The sequence below is a fragment of the Dasypus novemcinctus genome, chromosome 12, assembly GCF_030445035.2.
Source record: "Dasypus novemcinctus isolate mDasNov1 chromosome 12, mDasNov1.1.hap2, whole genome shotgun sequence".
Taxonomy (NCBI): Eukaryota; Metazoa; Chordata; class Mammalia; order Cingulata; family Dasypodidae; genus Dasypus; species Dasypus novemcinctus.
In genome coordinates, this window is record NC_080684.1 from 25,536,502 (window position 1) to 25,558,537 (window position 22,036).

The window sequence follows — 22,036 nt, forward strand, 5'->3', positions numbered from 1 at the left end:
TCATTGCAAAGCATTACTAAGCATCTTCTTTTATGCTTTTTAAAATATCCTTGTTTATTTTTCTGTCTCAGTGGTGCTGTAACCCAGATTGTACCATTGTTTAGCTTTGTGTTTCTTTTTTAATAAAAACATATATTTTTTTTATAGTATTGAACTTGCCAAACAATCTCTCAAACTTACTTCTGTATCTGGCACTTTTGAGAAACAGCTTTTTCTTCTTTTTCTTTTCTGCTTCCCTTTTTTCTTTTCTTTCTTTTCCTCCCTCCCTTCTTCCCTTCCTTCCTTCCTTTCTTCCTTCCTATAGCTTTTTCTTCATTTTCTTTTCTGCTTCCCTTTTTTTTCTTTTCTTTTCTCTCTTTCCCTCCCTCCCTCCTTCCCTTCCTTCCTACCTTCTTTCTTTTCTTTTTTGATAGTGAGTTGGGTGCATGTTAATTTTTATTCATTTTATTTTGCTTTGTTTTATATATTACACACTAATTTTTTCTTTGTGTTTTTTTTTCCTCCCTTTCCTCTTTGTTACACCCAAATTTTCTTCAATGTTATATACCGATAGAACAGACAGTGGTATACAGCTCCACTTATTATATCTCTATTTGACATATTCCACACTCCATTTTCCAGTTTGCTTTATCCTCTGAAATAAAAGAATCAATAAAAAATAAGAATTATCAACAGTTTCCCTAAAAGGTTTGTATTTGTGTGGGTCATTTCAAAATCTATGGAATTACTACTTTAATTGTGGCCCTATGTATTGATTAGTGAAACTCGATTATGAATGACAACATTGCACAGACTATTTCACAAATTAAAACCTATGAGGTAGAGATAAAGCAGACAATTTTCTTATGAAACAAAACAAAACCCTGAATCTTGGGTCAGAGAATGGAGAATTTTTGAAACATTTTCCTACTATTCTCATTTGTATTCTATTTCCTGAAGTGATTCCTTCATACGTTTGTGTCAATGATGATTATTTTCATTTTCTTCTTATTCTGTTATATATTTGAATATTTTATAAATCCACAGCAACTCTTCTTTTTAAGTGGGTACTATTTATTGCATTCTTTGCAATTTTTGTTTTTAATGATGATGAGCATTTTCATTATAAACTATCTGCAAGTGTTTTATAACTATGTTGATAGAGATTTCAGAGGACAATTCTAACCAAGTTCCTCTTTAAATCCTAAAACTTCTTTCTCTAGAAACTAAACTACATCATTTCTACTTCCCCATTTATCCATTGTCCTGAAGTTACTGAAAAGTTCTGTCCAACAGTATTCCTCTACCTATTCTCGTCATCAAATTTTATATACTTTCCACCATTTACAACTGCTTTACCATATTTTCAGATGAAGAAAAAATCTACTATGCATAATTTGGCATCTTGAACTAAAGGCTCTTAAATTACTATTTCTGCAGACAAGTCCTCTCTTATTTAAAGTGAGATTTTAGATATGCATACAATGACTTTTGCAAGGAAGCTCCAAGGTAGTATATCTGATGCCCTAAAAGTGATTTCTAATCTTTTCAAGTGCATTACAAAGCAACTTAATTTTAAAAATCACAAAAAGTACAAAACTAAAATTTTCAGAATTCCTTACCCCATTTAGAATTAACTAATTTCTTCCTGTCATTCATGGAAACATAAACCTTTGATACTGGATAAAATGTAAACAAACCTATGAAACAAAATGAAAGTAAATTTGGTGGGCAGCATCATATGGAGTTAAATTATTAATCCTAGTTAAATATTAATGATAACAACAACAGCCTTCTGGGAAGATGGAGGACGTGAGAGGCAGAGGTATCACTCCTCTCCCCATCAAAATAGCAAAGACTGTCTGCAGACCTTTTCCGGAGCTCAGGACACCAGGATAAGGTGATATTGCACTAAGATGAGAGAGGGGCAAAGTAAAGGAATCTCAGCTAACTGAAAAATACTGTGAGAAAATCAGCAGCAGCATCTGGTTCCCACCCCTCCACACTCAGAGCAAACAGCAGCCTGTGGACTACAGTGGCTCTGGAATGAGAGAATTGATTGCAGGGGCCCTCTTCTCCAGGAAAGGGGAGAGGGAGGAACAGATTGTAGCCAGTTAACTGGTCTGCTGCATTGGAGGGGTCACACACTTCCAGGCCAGGTGAGACCATGATATTGTTTGCACTGAGAGCTGCCAGGGTGCTAAATATAATTTGTCTTCTCAAACATCCTCCCCACTGCCTTGGGCTGGTTGCTGAGGAGGCAGAGCAAGGGACGTTGCACCAGGCCAAGGGAGGAGAACAGTTTCTGAGAATGTTTTTTGTGGCACTCTGCCAGCCCCGAGGATATTGCTTCTGCACTACCCACTTGGGAGTTATATTGATTGTATCCCACCCTCAGCATCTTATGTCTGAGCTGAGAGGTCTGCCAAAGTGTGCCATCTTCTGGCAGACAAGAAAAGTATATGAAAACTAAAATAATAATAAATAAGTAAAAGAGACAACCAGGTACCTTTACTGATCCCCTCTTGAAGGACTTTGGAAACTGGCTTGCACCCCATTACTGGGTTCTTAACCATGGTTTGAGGAGTTAAACAGGGTAAATCCTAAATATCTAGAACAATTTGAACCAAGAGTCAAAGAATAATGGTAGCATACAGCTACTTAAATGTGAATCCCTAAGCAAGAGAGGTAACTGAACACAGTAAACTCAGCATCAGAATCAGATCAGTAGACAACAGCAAAAACTTACAAACTGTACTAAGAAAAAGAGATGATGCAGGCAAAAGAGATACAGGACTTGAAACAACTAATCAATGATGTTCACACCAATCTAAATTAAATCAGGGAGTTTATGGGCAAAATGGCTAAAGAAATAAAAAGCATAAAGGAGACACTGGGTAAGCTCAAAGGAAAATATGAAAGCTTCGATAGAAAAAGATTAGCTTGTGGAAATGAAAGACAAAATAAATGTGATTTAAAATATAATAGAGGAGCTATTAAAATGGAATGGAAATCATCAGAAAAAATTGATTTTTAATAGCAAATAAAACAATCAAATATTTAGGAATAAACTTAACCAAAGACATTAAAAAAACTGTAATGAGAAAACTACAAAACATTGGTAAAAGAAACCAAAGAAGACTTAAATAAATGGAATTCTGTGTTCATTGTTTGGAAGACTAAATATTGTTAAGATATCACTTCTACCCAAACTGATTTACAGATACAAACAATCCCTCCAAAAATTCCAACAGCCTTTCTTGCAGAAATCAAAATCCAAAAATCAAATTTACTTAGAAGGATAAGGTGCCCAAAAAGTAAAAAGTGCATTAAAATTGGCAGACTCTCATTTCCTGAATTTAAAGAATATTACTTAACTATAGTAGTAAAAACAGCATGGAATCAGCATAAGGGCAAATGAATTGACCAATGGAACTGAATCAGGAACTCAGAAATCGACCTTCACATGTACAACCAAATGATTTTTTTTAAGATTTATTTTTATTTCTCTCCCCTTGCCCTCCCCCCCAGCTGTCTTCTCTCTGTGTTGTCCACTTCTGTTGTTGTCAGCAGCACAGGAATCTATGTCTCTTCTTGTTGTGTCATCTTGCTGCATCAATTCTCTGTGTGTGCAGCACCATTCTTGGGCAGGCTGAACTTTCTTTTGCACTGGGCGGCTCTCCTTAGGGGGTGCACTCCTTGCACATGGGGATCCCCTGTGCAGGGACGCCCCTGCATGGCACGACACTCCTTGCGCACATCAGCACTGCATGTGGGCCAGGTGCACACGGGTCAAGGAGGCCTGGGGTCTGAACTGCAGACCTCCCATGTGGTAGATGGACACCCTAACCACCGGTCCAAGTCCACTTTGCAAGCCAAATAATTTTTGAAAGTTCTGGTAAGCCCACCTAGCTGGGCCAGAAGAGTCTATTCAAAAACTAGTGCTGGAAGAATTGGATAGCCGTATCCAAAAGAAAGAAAGAAAATCCCTGTCTCACACCTTATACAAAAAAAAAAGAAAAGAAAAGAAAGGAAAACCTCAAATAGTTCAAGCACCTAAATAAAAAAAAAATAGCCATAAAACTCCTAGAAGAAAATGAAGGAAAACATCTTCAAGATATTGTGGAAGGTGGTAGTTTCTTAAACATTGCAACCAAATCATGAGCAAAAATAAAATAAAAAAATAGATAAGAGTAAACTCCTCCAAATTGAACACTTTTTGTCCTCAAAGGACTTTGTCAAAGGGTGAAAAGGCAGCCAACTCAATGGGAGAAAATAATTCACAATCAAATATCTGATAAGCATTTAATATCAATGATATATAAGATCATACAATTCAAAAATAAACAGAAAAACTACCCAATTTAAAAATGGGCAAAAGATTTGAAAAGACAATTGTCCAAAGACGAAACATAAATACAGAAGAAACACATGAAAAAATATACAATATCACTTATGATTAGGGAAATGTAAATCAAAACTACAATGAGATATAATTTCACATCTATTAGACTGGGTGCTGTTAAAATCAGAAAACACTAAATGTTGGAGAGGATGTGGAGGGATAGGAACACTCATTCCCTGTTGATAGCAATACAAATGGTATAGTCACTGTGGAGGATTGTTTGGTAATTCCTAAAGAAGTTAAATATAGACCTGCCATGAGACCTGGTGATACCATTGCTTAATATATACACAGAAAAAACTGAAAGCAGTTACTCAAAAATACATCTGCACACCAGTGTTCATAGCAGCATTATTCACATTAGCCAAAAGTTAGAAACAATCTAAGTGTCCATCAACTGAAGAATGGATAATCAAATTGTGGAGCATACACACGATGGAATATTATGCAGCTTTAAGAAGAATTGAAGCAATGAAACATGTGACAACATGGTTGAGTCTTGAGGACATTATGTTGAGTGAAGCAAGCCAGACACAAAAGGACAAATACCATACGATTGTTCTATTATAAACTAAATATATTATAAGAAATATATTTAGTGAAATAGGAATACAAATAAAATTGCTTATATAAAACATTTTTCTTTGAAGTTGAACAAATGTACAAATGTAGGATAATACTATGAAATGTTAATATCAGACTAAAAAAAAAAAAAAAGCAAAGCATTATACTAAATGAAGGAGACCAGGCACAGAGTATTATATGTTGTATGATTCCATTTATATAAAATGTAAATATAAGTAAATTTATTAAGATTAAATTAGATTAGTAGTTCTGTAGGGCTGGGGAAGGAATAGTAAGGGGCATGGTGACTTTCTTTTTGGAATAATAAAATTGTTCTAATATTTTTAAGATGATGAGTGTAAAATATTGTCATTATACTAAAAGCCATTGATTATACACATTGGCTAGAGCATATTGTGTGTGAATATATCTCAATAAACTGCTTAATAAAAAATAATTGTGCAAGTGTTGCCAAAATAGCAGCTATGTACAAGAATTTTGTCTGTTTTTTGTTTACTGTTATTATTATTATTGAAACAATGATTGAAATGATGAACACACAAATCTGTGGTTATATCAAACACCATTGATTGTATACTTCATATGAATTATATGTTTTTTAATATATATCAATAAAATTGATTTGTTTAAAATATATATATTTATAAAAGAGAGGTGCACAACAGCAGATCTGAAATAATGGAAGAAAGAATCAGTGAACTAAAAGACATAAAAATTGAAATTGAAAACAGAGAAGAACAGATCAGAGAATGAAAAGAATGGAAAAAATTGAGCAGTGACACAAGGAGTTGATTGATATAATGAAGTACAAAACAATACATGTTATGGGAGTTGCAGAAGGAGGAGAGAAGGGAAAAGGAACAAAAAGAATTTTTGGGGAAATTGCGACGGCTTGCTCGGTTGGTAGAGGTGGAGTCTGGCTGCGGACGAGGGGTCGGTCCAGCTCTGGGCGAGGGGTCGGTCCTGCTTGGGACGAGGGGTCGGTCCCACTTGGGATGAGGGGTCGGTCCGGCAGCAGACGAGGGATCGGTCTCACAAGGGGTTGCGCGGTTTGGCTGACGGGGTCGCCCGGTGAAGCCAGCGATGAAGGGGTCGCCCGGAGAAGCAGGCGACGAAGGGGTCGCCCGGAGAAGCAGGCGACAAAGGGGTCGCCCGGAGAAGCAGGCGACGCACTGGGGACAAGGGAGGCCAGGCCCTTGTCGGGGGCTCTCAGGACTGGAGGGCACACGGCAGAAGAACTACCGCGGAGACAAGGTAAACACGTAAGTCCACTTTATTGAGGGAGAGGCAACAGTTTTATAGGGGCTGGGGAAGGCTGATTGGTCGAAGCCACGCCCTGTTCTGATTGGTTGCCGGAGAAAGGTCAGTGGGCGGTACTGGACGGGGGAGGGGTGGTGGTTAGGGATTGGCTGTCGCTGTTGCTGGGGGAAGGGGCAGGGTTTAGGGATTGGTGGCTGCTGTTGCTGGGGTGGAGGGCAGACTTGAGTTTCCCGCCCACACCTGGCTGTTGCTGCTGTTGGGGGAAGGGAAAAGGGCAGACTGGATTTTTCCGCCCACGCCTGGCTGTTGCTGCTGTCGGGGGAGGGGAAAAGGGCAGACTGGATTTTTCCGCCCTGTGCCTGCACAGGGAGAAGGAAGAAGAAGGGTGCCGCCCCACAGGCATCGTGTGGCGCCATCCGGGAGGAGGGGCGGCCGCGGAAGCACGGCTGCCGAGAAGGGGAGACCCGAGGGCACTCTGCGCCCATGCCGAGCTTCCTTCAGGGGTGAGTCCGACCAGCCACCCTATTATGGGGGCAGCGGCTTGGCCTACCGCGGCCGCTCCCCTGCCAGGCCAGCAAACCACGCTTCAGCCCGAGGGGTGACCGCAGAAATAATGACTAAAAATCTCTGTCTCATAAAAGACATTTATATATATACATATGTCCAGGAAACAAAGTATAATCCAATTAAAATAAATCCAGAAAAACCTAACCCAAGACACATAATACTCAGAATGCAAAATGCCAAAGATAAAGAGAAAATTCTGAAAGCAACAAGGGAGAAGTGAAGCATAACATACAAAGGACAGACAGTAAGCTTAGTGCAGATTTCTCTTCAGAAACCATGGAGTTAAGAAGGCATGGTATAATATAATTAAAGTACTGAAAGAAAAAGTGCCATCCAAGAATTCTTCATCAATCAAAACTGTCCTTTAGATATGACAGTGAATTTTAAATACTAACATAAAATAAGAGAGTTTGTAACAAGAATCCAGCTCTGCAGGAAACACTAGAGGGGGGTTTGCAGACAGAAAATAAAAGAGAAGAGAGAGAAAGTCTTGGAGGAAAGTGTAGAAGTGAAGACTATCAGAAAAGGTAAACAAATGGGTAAAAAGATGAACAAAAGTGAGATATAATATATGAAAGTCAAAGGCTAACAGGTTGAAGTACGTAATGCATTTACAATAATAACATTGAATGTTAATGGATTAAACTACCCAATCACAAGACATAGGCTGACAGAATGGATAAGGAAACATGAGCCATCAATATGCTGTCTGCAGGACAGATGCAAGGTAGGAAAAAGCCTGAAAGTGAAAGGGTAGAAAAAGATATTTCACATAAATAGTAACCAAATGAGAGAAGGGTTAGCTATAATGGTTCTGACAAGATGGACTTCAAAAGCAAAAAAAAGTTATAGGAGATGCAGAAGACCATTATATATTAATAAAAGGGACAATCCACCAGAAAGTTGTAAGTCATAAATATCTATGCACCAATTAGAGTGCTCCAAATTAAATGAGGCAAACTCTGAAAAAAATAAAAGAAGAAATAAGTGTGTCTGCATTAATATTTGGAGACTTCAGCACACCACTCACATCTATTGATAAGAGAACTAGACAGAAGATTATTAAAGAAACAGAAAACTTGAACAATATGATAAATGAGCTGGACCTGACAGACATACACAGAGCATTGTACCCCAAATCAGCAGGCTCTACAATCTCAAGTTTTCATGGATCTTTCACCAGAATAGAACACATGTTGGACCACAGCACAGCTCTCAAGAAAATTAAGAAGATTGAAAAGCACAAAGCATTATATCTTATCATAATAGAATGAAGCTGAGAATCAAAAATAGGTGAGAAAGGGGAAATTCACAACTGTTTGGAGGCTAAACAGTACACTCCTAAACTATCAATGGGTCAAAGAAGAAATTGCAGGAGAAATTAGTAGATATCTTCAGACAAAAGAAGATGAGAACATAACTCATCAAAACTTATGGAAGAGAGAAAAGGCAGTGCTGAAACGAAAATTTATAGCCTGAAAATTTAACTACACATCTGTTGGAACTAGAAAAAGAAGAGCAAAATATTCCCAAAACATGCATAAAGACAGAAATAGTAAAGAAAGCAGAAATAAATGAAATTGAGAGGAAAAAATCAATAGAGAAAATCAACAAAACAAAAACTGGTTCTTTAAGAATGTCAATAAGAATTTTTTAAAAAAACCTTAGCAAGTCTAACAAAGCAAAGAAGAAACTGTAAATAAAATTAGGGATGACAGGGGTGACATTACGACTGACCCCATAAGGATAAAAAGGATCATAAAAGGATATTATGAGAAACTGTACGTCAATAAATTAGACTGCTAAATGAAATGGACAAAATTCTAAAAATGTACAAACAACTTACATTTTGACTCTACAAGAAATATAGGAACTCGGTCAATCAATCACAAGTTATTGAATCAGTCATCAACAATCTTCCAACAAGTAAAAGTCCAGGACCAGATTCTTCTGAGGTGAATTCTTCCAAACATTTTGAGAAGAATCAATATTAAATCTGTGTAAACTCTCCTAACAAATTGGAAAGGAGGGCTAATTACCCAACATATTTTATGATGCCAGCATCACCCTAATACCAAAGATAGACAAAGATCCTACAAGAAAGAGGTTGTTGATGTGGGAGGAGTGGGGTGAGGGGGACGAGTGGTATATGGGGACCTCATATTTTTTTAATGTAACATTTAAAAGAAAATAAAGAAGAAAAAATAATCTAAAAAATGAAAAACATCCTACAAGAAAAGACCAATCACTCTAAGGAATATAGGTGCAAAAATTCTCAACAAAATACTTGCAGTTCAAACCCAAAAGTGTATTAAAAGAATTTCACACTACAATCAATAGGTTTTATTTCTGGTATGCAAGAGTGGTTCAACATAAAAGAATCAATGAACATAATACTCTGCAATAACAAATCAGAGGAAAAAGCTACATGATCATCTTGATTGATGTAGAAAATGCATTTGAAAAAATCCAGCAACCTTAATTAATATAAATACTTCAAAAGATAAGTATAGAAGGGAAGTTCCTCAATTGTAATAAAGGGCATATATGAAAACCCCACAGCCAACATCATACTCATTTGAGAGAGGTTGAAAGCTTTCCCTCTAAGATCAGGAACAAGGCAAGTATATCAACTGTCACCACTGTTATTCAACATGGTGCTAGAATTTCTAATTAGAGCAATTAAGCAAGAAAAATAAATATAATAAAAGGCATACAATGGAAAAGAAGAAGTAAAGCTTTCACTAGTCACAGATGACATGATCCTATATTTACAAAATCCTGAAATAACTACAACAAAGCTATTAGAGCTAATAAATGAGTTCAGCAAACTGGCAGGATACAAGATCAACTTGCAAAAATCAGTAGCATTTTCATATACTAGTAATGAGCAAGTTAAGAGGAAATCAAGAAAAAAATTCCATTTACCATAGCAACAAAAAGACACAACTATTCTGGAATAATTTAAACCAGGAATGTAAAGAATCTGTTTTAAAAAATCTATTAAAGAAACATTGCTAAAAGAAATCAGAGAAGATCTAAACAAAGGAAGTACATTTTGTGTTCATGGATTGAAAGATCAAACATTGTGAAGATGTCAATTCTACCCAAATTGATTTATATATTCAATACAATACCAATCAAAATTTCTACAGTCTAACTTACAGAAATAGAAAAATCAAATGCCAAATTTATTTTGAAGGGAAAGGGAGTTCTGAATAGTGAAAAAACCTCCAAAAAAGATCAATGTCAGAGTACTCACACTTTCTTGCCTTGAAGTGTATTATAAAGCTACAGTGGTCAAAACAGCATGGTATTGTCATAAAAGATAGACACAATTATTAACAGAATCAAACTGAGATTTCAGAAATAAATCCTTACCTCTATGGCCAACTGATTTTTGATAAGGCTAACAAGCCCACTTTTCTGGGACAGAATAGTCTCTTTAACAAATGGTGCTGGGAGAACTAGATACCCATAACCGAAAGAATGAGAGATGACTCCTATCTCACTCCCTCTACAATAATAAACTAAAAATGGATCAAAGACATAAGTAAATATACGGAATGTATGGAAACATTCATAAGACATTGTAGTAGTTGGGGGTCTCTTAAATCTTACACCAAAGGCATAAGCAACAAAATAAAAAATAGATAAATGGGACTGCCCCAAAGTTAAACCCTTCTGCATCTCAAAGGACTTTAAGAAGAGGGTAAAAAGGCAGCCTACTCAATGGGAGAAAATATTTGGAAATCTACACATCTGACAAGGATCTAATATCCATGATATATAAAGAGATCCTACTACTCAACAATAAAAAGACAAATGAACCAATTAAAAATGGGCAAAAGTCCTGAATAGACATTTTTCCAAAGAAGAAATACAAATGGAAGAAAAAACACATGAAAAAATGTGTCACTGCCTGTTAATGAAATGCAAATTGAAACTACGAGATATCATTTCACACCTAATAGAATGTCTGCTATTTCAAAAAGCCATAAAATTACAAGTGTTGGGGAGGATGTGGATAGATAGGAACACTTATTAACTGTTGGTGGGAATGGAGAAATGATACAGCTAGTGTGGAAGTCTGTTTTGTGGTTCTTAAGGAAGTTAGACAGAGACCTACTATGGGACCTGGCAATACCATTACTAGGTATATATACAGAGGAACTGAGAGCAATGACACAAAAAGTCATCTGTATACCAATGTTCACGGTAACATTATTTACAGTTGCCAAAAAATAGAAACAACCCAGGTGTCCATTACCTGATGAATAAAGAAATTGTGGTATATATATATGCACACAATGGAATCTTATTCAGCTGAAAGAATAAAATCAATTATCTAGCATCTGACAACATGGATGAAACTGGAGAATATTATGTTGAGGGAAGCAAGCCAGGAACAGAAGGATAAATATTGTATGATTTCACTATTATGAACCGAATGTAATGAGCAAACTCATGGAGTTAATAGCTAGAATATAAGACACTAGAAAATAGAATGTGGTTAAAGAATGAAAAGCTGAGATTTAATCTATGTAGAATTGGTAAAAACTTGTTTGTAAATGTATGGAAATGAACAGAAACGATGAAAGCACTTCATAGGATTTTTAATTGGTATAAATAACATGTGGGTATAATAATGGTTTATTTTATTTTATTTTATTTGAATACTGAAAATGCTCTAATATTGATTGGAGTGATGACTGAACAAATCTATGATTTTACCAAATGTCATTGATGGTACACTTGAGATAAATTACATGGTTTGTGAACACACACACACAAAAAATAGAGTGGGTTGATGAAAAATACATCAAATATAAAGTATGGACTATAGTTAATAATAATACTTTGATGATGCACTTTCATGATTTGTTGCAAATATTTCACAACAATGGATTTTGTTTGTTGTGGAGTGATGTATGGGAGCATTCTATGATGTTATGCATGCTTGTATTATAAGTTTCACAACTCTACTATACATAATATTTATGTATGTTCATATATGAATGGTGTACTTCAAAAATTGTTTTTAAAATGAAAAAATATATATAACAAATCAATGTAAAATCTACACACTCTCTCGGTGAACCTCAACTAACAGCATTTATCCAGGGAAAATCATCTAAACTTGCATCAGCATAGAGTTGCATGCTGTATTTATTCATTGAACAAATGTTTATCCAACAATATAAGCCAGTGTTTTAGGATCTGAAAAGGTAGAGTTGAACTCACTTGCAAAGTAAATTCTGCATAAATTATAAAAGAGAAAATATAACATATTATGACCTTACTATATTTGTCATAAGCTAATCACATGATGAAATGATTGAAATATGTCATCACCAATTCTGAGTATTATAATTGTTTGAAATGAGGTAAAAATTGCCTAGAATATAATGTACCAGATTTCAATATAAAGTATAATGAGTTTGGTCAAATGGGTATATTTATCTCTCTCTCTCTCCATATATATATATACATATATAACCACAAGAGCAGTAGATATCTGATAATTTATGAATGATAGATTATAAATAAATGAATCAAATAATCACAAAATGGGATCAGATATAAAGTGAAATTTAGTAAACAATATACTAGTTGTATCTCTATATAACTACTATAATGAATAGGAGAATATCTGCAGAATAGTGTTTTCCATTATTTCTTTTATTGCTCTGGGAAGAAGCTTCATTGAACAGTTCGAACATATATATTTTACCTGAATAAATAACTATGAGAATGCCTTTCCCAATAATAAACTAAGGAAAAAAGTCCCCAGAGATATAAAACACTAAGGAATGTACACCACACTTAAACAGAAACATTTTTAATTGGTTAGCATTGGGAGATTTACTGAGATGGTTAAGAAAAATAGCAAATAATCAAGGGAATTTATTTGAGTTTATAGAGTATAGAGCTGGCAGACACATTCCCATTATTATAACAAGTCCTAAAGCTGGATGAACTGCAAATTAATGACTTTGTTGTAAAAGCATACAAAAAAATAAACTTGCAGTACAATCAATTAACTTCAATAGCTAGAGGGAGATGGGTTCCTAGAGGGAGAAACAGGAACCAAATGTTATTTATATGTTGCAGAAACCAGCCTTAACATCATATTAACCTGTAAAAAGATCCAGTCTAAACAGAGAATTTTAATGAATTTCTAAAGGCTGAATGTGGCCTCCAGGGGAGTGTGAAACCTCTAGGGGTCCAGAGAGAGGGGGATTTGGATTCTCACATGTTTCCTGCAGGAAGCCCACCAGCTTCTCACAGGTACAATCAAGGAGAATGCTGAGCAAGCATCCCACCTGGTGCTAGCTGGGGGAGGTCAACAGCAGTCCCTTTCACACTCGCTCAGACCCTTTCCCTTAAGGCCTCTACAGAGTGACTAACCTTCAAAGAAGGACCACAGCAATTTAGTAGAGGGCAGCTGCGGTGAGAATGGAAGGGCAATCACCATGAAGTTTTGTCCCAACCCACTTCCCTTATCTCTATTTTGGGTGAAAGCCTCAGACTTAAGGGAGAAGAACCATGATATTGTAGTCTAAGAGCCCTGGTGGAAATCCGTATGGTTGGGGGAGAGGAACAGGAGGGAGAAAATGTAACTCTGGGAAGGGCGGGAAAATTTGTGAAGGCCACAAGCCAATGACCCATGTTCATATCACTTGCCTAAGACCAGCTTAACTAGCAGATCAGAACATGACACCTTTTCCTGCTTCCTGCTGCCCATACCATGCTAACAAGTCTGGAATGAACATAACAGTGGAATTCACAGCAGAGCTACAAAAGACAGATTCTCTCTGGGAAGAGTGCAAAGTTGAGGGGCAAAGACAAGAAGTAAAACTCAAGCCAAGAGGGTACAGATGTTCAGGAAAAAAACTCTATGGCTAATTAGGACACAAAATAAACAAATATCACTAAAGAAATCAGAAATCTTTGATAACTGAAGATAACCATAGAAACAAAAAACTACAAAGAAAACCCAAACCTGGCTAGATTAGTGCAAATGTTCACAGTAATGGCCCACCAGAAGGAAAGGCATGTTCAACCTCGAGTATAGTTACAAAGTATAACTCCACTCTCAAGTGTCTTAAACAATATCAAATCCTTATGCAAAAAGTAATGACACATACTAAAAGGGAAGATATATCATCCAAAATAAAGAACTCAGACATCAAAACTGGAATCTGGTATGACAGTGATATTGAAACTATCCAAAAAGGAACTTAAAATGGAAATAACCTTGATTAATATGTGAAAGACTAGTGGTCAAAATAGATAGCATATGCAGTTTTATAAGTAATTTCAGCAGAGAGATGAAAACTATAAGAAAGATTAAAGTGGAAATACTAAAAATAAAAAAAATAAGAAAAAGCACATAGTAACAGTGATGAAGAGTCCTTTCCACAGGAAATACTTGAAGACTAAGCACAGTCAATGAAGAATCAGTGAATCTGAAGCTAGGTCAGTAGACATCACCAATTCTAATCTAATGCCAAGTGGATCATTCTAGTTTTCTCCAATTTTGTCACTCCAACCTCCAATTCCAGATGTCAAAAACCTGACTCCCACCATCCAACATCCTCAAAAAAATATATATATATATCCTTTGTATACATAGAGTTGTTTTAGAATTGCTAACCTGTAACTCTGTGGAAACCAACTTTGCCACCTAGGACACATTACTTATGTGATGTTCTTTTTATCTTTATTTTTACTATGTACAATCCTCTGCAAAATCACTTAGTTCAGCATTTTTTTATCCATCCATTTTTAGTTTGCTATATCTTACAAATTGTATTGCTTCTATATTATTTTTAGCAGTCTAAATTTCATTCTGAGGTCCATCTTATATAATATTTAAAAATTTGCATATACTGAAGCTTAATCTTTGTAATTGAGAATTTTATGAATTTTGACAAATTTGTAATGGCATGTATTCATCACTACAGTATCACACAGAAGAGTTTTACCAACCCCAAACCCATGTTTTTATGTATTCAATTATTCCTCCCTCTCAAACAACTGACAACCACTGATCTGTTTAATGTCTTTATAATTTGGCACTTTCTAGGATATCAGTGTATGCAGACATTTCAGACTGCCTTCTTTATTTAGCAACATGCATTTAAATGTCCTCTACACTGTGGATGGATTGAGAATTTTCAAGCTTAATTTTTTAATCACTGAATAGTATTCTATTGTTGCTCTACAGTTTTTTGTTTGTTGACTTTTAATCTATACATCTTTTGGGGATATAATACTTGTTTCCAGGTTCTATTGATTGTAAATAAAGCTTCTATAAAAATTTCCATGCAGGTTTTACTGTTGACAGAAAAAAATTATTACCATTTTATTTAAAATTGTAATAAAATTATCTATAATGCATATATAAAATCATTTTATGGATCATAAAAATTGATATTACTGATTTCATCTATTCACTGTTCTCAGTGGAACACAGTATTTTTTAACTTTCTTTCGAGTTGCTGAGGTACATGTTAATTTCATGGGAAACTGGAGGATATTTCAACTCTAATTATTTTCAATTAAAATGTGTATATTTTAGAATAATAAATATTATCTATTTATTGATCAGCTTTTATTGATCAGCTTTTATTAATGTTATCACTATGAAACATGGCAAATGATAAATGTCAACAAATGTATCTTGCAGGTTACGCATTCTAATAAACTTTAAAAAATGATAAAAATTTAGATTTGCTATAAATATTTAAAATAGGCCTTTTTGGTGAGTTCAAACCAGTTTTACACGGGTTTCCACCATGTGCTAACCAACGTCAGTTGGGGAAGTGCTAATTCACACGACACAGCTGCTCCCTGCATCTTTCTGCTCCTAAGGCCTTCAGTCACCTCCAAATCATGTGGCATGTGTGGCTGAGTCTTCCCTGCCATGTGAGGTCTCACTCCCTGTCACTATCATGAAAGGAAGGAACCTCAGAGAGAACACTTAGTGGGGCAGAGCCCAGGCTAATGTGAAGGGACTGTTAGCTGGTGGGAGATAGAGACATCCATATCTGCTTTTTTACCATGTGCAGATAATGAGCTTTTTGTTCATTTTTTTCTTGGTGGTGTTAATGAGCTTCACTTTTTAGAACAGCTTTATATTTACAGAAAAATTGTGAGGATAGTACAGAATTCCCAATTAGGCTGTATCCAGTTCCTCTGTCAATAACATTTTCATTAATATGGTACATTTGTTATAAATAATTAATGAATATTGAAACTTCCTTATTATTACTGATACATTATTATTAATCAAAGTCCATATATCATTCAAATTTTCTTAGTTTTTACATAGAGTCTTTTTCTGTTCCAGGATCCCATCCAAGATACCACATTATATTTATTTATTTATTTATTTGTTTGTTTGTTTGTTTGTTTTTGTTGTTGTTGTTTTGGTTTGGTTTTTAGGGTTTTTTTTGTTCTTTGTATTTTGTTTTTTATTTTTAAAGAAGCTTTAGATTACATAAATGGAACATAAAATTGTGCATGCTTCAGCAGGATTTCTACTGCCACACTAAAAAGTATCTCAAACAGTAGGGCTCTTGAGGGCTCTAGAGGCATCCAGATACTATAAGCAGGACAGACAGGCACAGGAATTTGGCACCCTGTCAGTGGGCCTTACTTTAAAGTTTATGCTCTCCAGTGTAACAGAGTTAGACTAATTATAGTTTTCCTACATAGAGCTCTTCTGCCCCTTTAATTTGAATCTATAATTAGCACTATACTTGTTATATATATGTCCAGAAATTTAAAACTTTGGTCCTTTCATTTTCCAGATAAGGAGTTAAGTCCAGGTATGTTATTGGGACACACTGCAGGGAAGATGACAAGAATTGACTTTGGAAAGAGCCTCTAAATCAGATCTCTTCTTGGTTGTGTGGAGAGGCACCAGGAGGTTCTGTCAAGTCCTTACAATTTTGATGCTGCTTACTGTGGTGACTCTTGTACAAGTTCTGGAGTTGGACACCCCTCTGCTTCTCTTCTTGACTGTTTCTTTGACCCTAATAAGATTTTATTAGAAATGGAAATCTATTGTTTTGGTTTTAATTAAATATATAATTTATTTTTGCACATTGTAAAATTGTGTATCCTCAATAAACATTTTATTTTAATATTCTACATCAACTATTCTCTTGAATAATTTCATTTTTCTAAATGTAGAGGCAGCAAAATTTCAAGATTTTAAATTTATTAAATTATCATACATAATATACATTTACATAATTAAAGCAATTTGCTAATAAGAAATGTCTTCTTAACTTTCTTTTGAAGCTCCCAATGACTCTGTTGTTGAGCTGACATCATTCACACATTTGTGAACTACCTCTCCTAATGGAGACAATGTTTTATCAGTTATTGCTTTACAAATATTTTCATGCATATATAAAGAAACTTGAAATTGAAAACAAGGTACACTTATTTAGACATATAACTACTTGACCTAAGTGAAAATTCAAGGTTAATAGAGAAATATGTGAAGACATCTTCAGGATGCTTTCATGATTAGATCTTAATATTTAGGGAGATTTTTCAGAAGATGACCAGTAATTTTAGAGACGTTCCTTTTGATTACTCAGAATCTTTGTATCTTTAAGTTTTCATGCTTTATTATGTCTCCATCATGGTAGATGATAAATGTCAACAAAAATTTGACAAGTTACACTGTTGGGGACGCTTAAGACAGCACTTGCCTTCAGCAATATCAAAGAGCACATAATGGCTGCCAGAGCTGATACAGTAACGGTCTGATACAGTAACAGCCTCCTTCACGGAAGAAGCTTCCCACCCTTTCTCGCAGTTACTACCCAGCCAATGCCTCAGGCAGTCAGTGCGACCACCAATCAGTAATTGCCTCCTAACCTTACTTCTGCCATTTCCCTCAGTAACAGCCAGAACCAATCACCTTACCTCTGCCACTTCCCCCAGCAACAGCAGCTGCCAATCCCAGACGGCCACCTATCCTTACCCGCCACCCCGCCTCCTCCCTAGAGTATATATGCTCAGCCTCTTCAATAAAATTTTGCAGCAGCTTGCAGCTTGCAGCTTGATATGAACTCTGTCTGGCTGTCGTCCTTCGTGTCTCTTGTCCCATAACATTCCTCCCTGACCGGTACTCGAGCCCCCCAGTGTCCCGCGGGCCGGGATGACCTTCACAGCTGGCGCCACGTGGGGCTCGACAGCCACGCCAGGACAGGAACACCGCTTCACCACGGAGGGAGAGCACTCTCCAGACACTCGGCCGAGGAAAAGGCCAATCTTCAGTGGCGGAAAGGAAGACTACAGTTTGCAGTTCTGTAGCAGCAGAAAGAAAGGCAGTTCCGTAGCAGCGGGAAGAAAGAAAGTTCCGCAGCAGCAGAAAGAAAGACTAGCGGAAACTCCACAGAAGAGTTCAAAACAGGTAAGCCCCCCCCCCTTCATTATGGGACAAGGATCCTCCACTCACCTGTTGTTTATTAGCCAAGTAAAAGAAGCCCTCAAGACACGAGGAGTTAAAGTTAAGAAAAAGATCTTATTTGTTTCTTTGATTTCATACTCAGAACCTGCCCTTGGTTTCCCCGGGAGGGTACTATCTATCAAAAGTGTTGGGGAAGGGTAGGAGATTGTTTAAATGACTATTATAGAACATTTGGTCCAGAAAAGATTCCGGTAACAGTCTTTAACTATTGGCAGTTGATTTATGATATGTTGAAAGTCACCCCTCTTGCCCCAGATATTAAAAACATTATCAAAAAAGGAGAAAATACCTTAAAACTACATTCCCGCCCCGCTTCAGTCTGCAGTGCCCCAGATAGAAACATTATCAAAGAAGGAGAAAATATCTTAAAACTACATTCCCGTCCCGCCTCAGTCTGTAGCTCCATTACCATTGACATGCCCAAAGAGCCACCAATTAGCCCTACCGACCCCCCACTCACTCCTTGAGCGCCCCAGAAACTTCCCATAATGCCTTAGAAGGCGCAGATTCTAAAAACGGCGGCATCTCCTATAAAAAGGGTGAGCCGCGTCACCTCCCAGCCTTCCACCCCCCCCCCCCCTTAATGCGGTCACCCTGCAGCCAACTTTACACCCACCCCTCCTCTACCCGGTGGCAATTAAATCACCACCGCCCTTGCATGAAGCCGTTGCCGCCTTTAAAGATTCCCTCACCCGGCAACTTGAGCAAGCCACTGAACTGCTTGCCGGTGTTCAGTTAGCCACCCAAAGCGTTTTATCTCTTACATTTCCCAAAACTGCAACACTCGCCTTCCCGGTCACCAGAAGCCAGGCCCGACAACCGCCCGCCTCCTCTAGCAAAGCCCGCCAACGCTCTGGTGCCCAGGATGGCGACCAAGACCAACCTGATTCAAACGCACAAAATGGCAACGCGCCAGCAGACCATGAAGCTCAAACTGGTGACCAGGACGAAAATGGTAGTGAAGCCAACTCCCATTCTGATTCTGGTTCAGAGGATGAAAATGCCCCAAATGCCCATGAGAGTGCCCCCCCCTCTAAACCCACCGCTAGATACAAGCCCCTTAGTCTAAAATATCTAGAAAAACTAAAAAAAAGTGGTGCATTCCTATGGCGCTACCGCCCCTTTCACGCTCACTCTCCTCCAAAGCTTGAGTGATCAAGAGCTCTTGCCCAATGACTGGTTCCAACTAGCCAGAGCAGCCTTAACTGGTGGTGATTTTCTGTTATGGAAATCTGAATATGAAGAGAATAGTAAAAATTTTGCCGCCCGTAATATCCGTAAGGCTGACTCTAAAGATTGGACACTAAAAAAGTTTTTAGGTCAAAAACCCTACCAAACTAATCAGAAGCAGGCTCAATTTAGTTCTGGCCTCCTTGCCCAAGTACAAATGGCCGCGCTTAAAGCCTGGAAAAAACTTCCTCAAAAAGGCGCTACTACTTCCTCACTTGCCAAAGTTGTGGCAGGGTGCCGAGGAGCCATACACTGAGTTCCTTAGCTGCTTACAAAACACTGCGAGTGCCTGTTTGGAGATAGTGAAAGCGAAAGTGACTTTATTAAACATCTGGTTTTCAAAAACGCTAACGCTGCGTGTCAGGCTGCCATTCGTCTTTTCCGCAATACTGACCTCAGCAATTACATAAAACTTTGTGCCAATATTGGACCTACCCAAACCCTTGGGCTAGCCATTGGCGCAGCCTTTCAAGATCTAAAAAAGAGTCTAGATAGTCCCCCTGTGTGCTTTACCTGTAAGCAACCTGGTCATTTTGCTAAACACTGCCCCAATAAAACTGCTTCCCGCCCCCTCACCACTCCTTTAAGCAATAACAACATCAAGCGCCCGTCCTCTATTTGCCCACCATGTAGAAAGGGCTTCCACTGGGCGTCTGAGTGTCAATCCCAAACAGACATTAATAATCAACCCCTCAAACCTCAGTGGTAGGGAAACTACCAGCAGGGCCAGCCCCAGGCCCCAGCCAAAACAAACCCAGGGGCAACGCAGTTTGTTCAACCATCCCCACCCACAATACCTGCACTCCCAACTATCCACCACGCCGCAGCAGTATCTCCGACTTATGGAGAGCAACAGCAGGGAGTGCAGGAATGGACCTCTGTGCTGCTTCCGAGGCAATACTAACTCCAGATTACAATCCCCTCCTCATATCAACAGGAGTCTATGATCCATTACCCCCAAATACTTTTGGCCTCATTCTAGGGAGGGCCAGCGCCTCCCTACAAGGAATTCAGGTCTTCCCAGGTGTGCTAAACAGTGATTTCAGAGGCAAAGTAAAAATAATTGCAGCCACTTCAAATAACATAATCCCTGTTCCTGCCGGCACCCGGATAGCACAGCTTATCATTCTCCCTATTCAACATGTTAAACATGTCAAATTTCAAAAAGCTTCAGCACTCCACTGAAGGCCCTGGCTCCTCTGATATTTACTGGGCACAGGCTATAACCCATAACCCGCCCACCCTAAAATTAAAGTTGAATGGTAAATCTTTTGAAGGCATACTGGACACAGGAGCTGATGCCACAATCATTTCTTCAAATCACTGGCCCAAATCCTGGCCCCTCACTGCCGCTGTCACTCATTTGCAGGGAATAGGTGAGGCCACCAACCCCCTTCAAAGTTCGCAAACCCTAACCTGGGAAGATAATGAAGGGAATAAGGGAATGGTTGTCCCATATGTCCTTCCCAATCTCCCTGTTAATCTGTGGAGTAGAGATATCCTTACCCAAATGAAAGTCTTTATGTGCAGTCCTAATAATACCATTGCTGCTCAAATGCTTAAAATGGATTTCCTCCCTGGCAAAGGCTTGGGCAAAAATAACCAAGGGATTAAACAACCCATTTCTTTAAAACCTAATACAAACAAAACAGGACTTGGGTTCTCACAGGATTTAACATAATGGCCATTGACATCCCTGTACCCCATGCTGAAAAAATCTCTTGGAAAATTACACAGCCAGTATGGGTTGATCAGTGGCCTTTAACCCTAGAAAAAACCCTAGCAGCTATAGAGTTAGTACAGGAACTTGCTGCCGGACATGTTGAGCCTACCCAGTCCCCTTGGAATACCCCTATTTTTGTTATAAAAAAGAAATCAGGCAAGTGGAGATTATTACAAGACTTGCGGGCCATAAATAAACTATGGTCCCCATGGGAGCCTTACAACCTGGTCTCCCTTCACCAGTGGCTATCCCTTCAAACTTTCACAAAATAGTTATAGATTTAAAAGATTGTTTTTTCTCCATACCCCTCCACCCTGAGGACAGGCAACATTTTGCCTTTAGTGTTCCTCAAATCAATTTTCAAGGCCCAATGCCCCACTTTCAATGGAAAGTCTTGCCACAAGGCATGGCCAACAGCCCCACCTTGTGTCAAAAATTTGTTGCTACAGCCATTAACCCAATCAGACAGTCATGGCCGCAAATTTACATTCTTCATTACATGGAGGGACGACATCTTGTTATCAAGTCCAGACTTGTCCAAGTTACATTCCTGCTATCAAAGCCTTCTTAAACACCTAACCGCAAAAGGTCTTCTAATAGCCCCTGACAAAGTACAAACCTCAAATCCTTTCTCTTATCTCGGATTTGAACTTTGGGACCAGCGAGTTTTAACGCCCCGCATTAAACTGCGAACCTCCCATTTACTAACATTACACGATTTTCAAAAACTTTTAGGAGATATTCAATGGCTCCACCCCTACCTCAAGTTGCCCACTGAAACACTAAC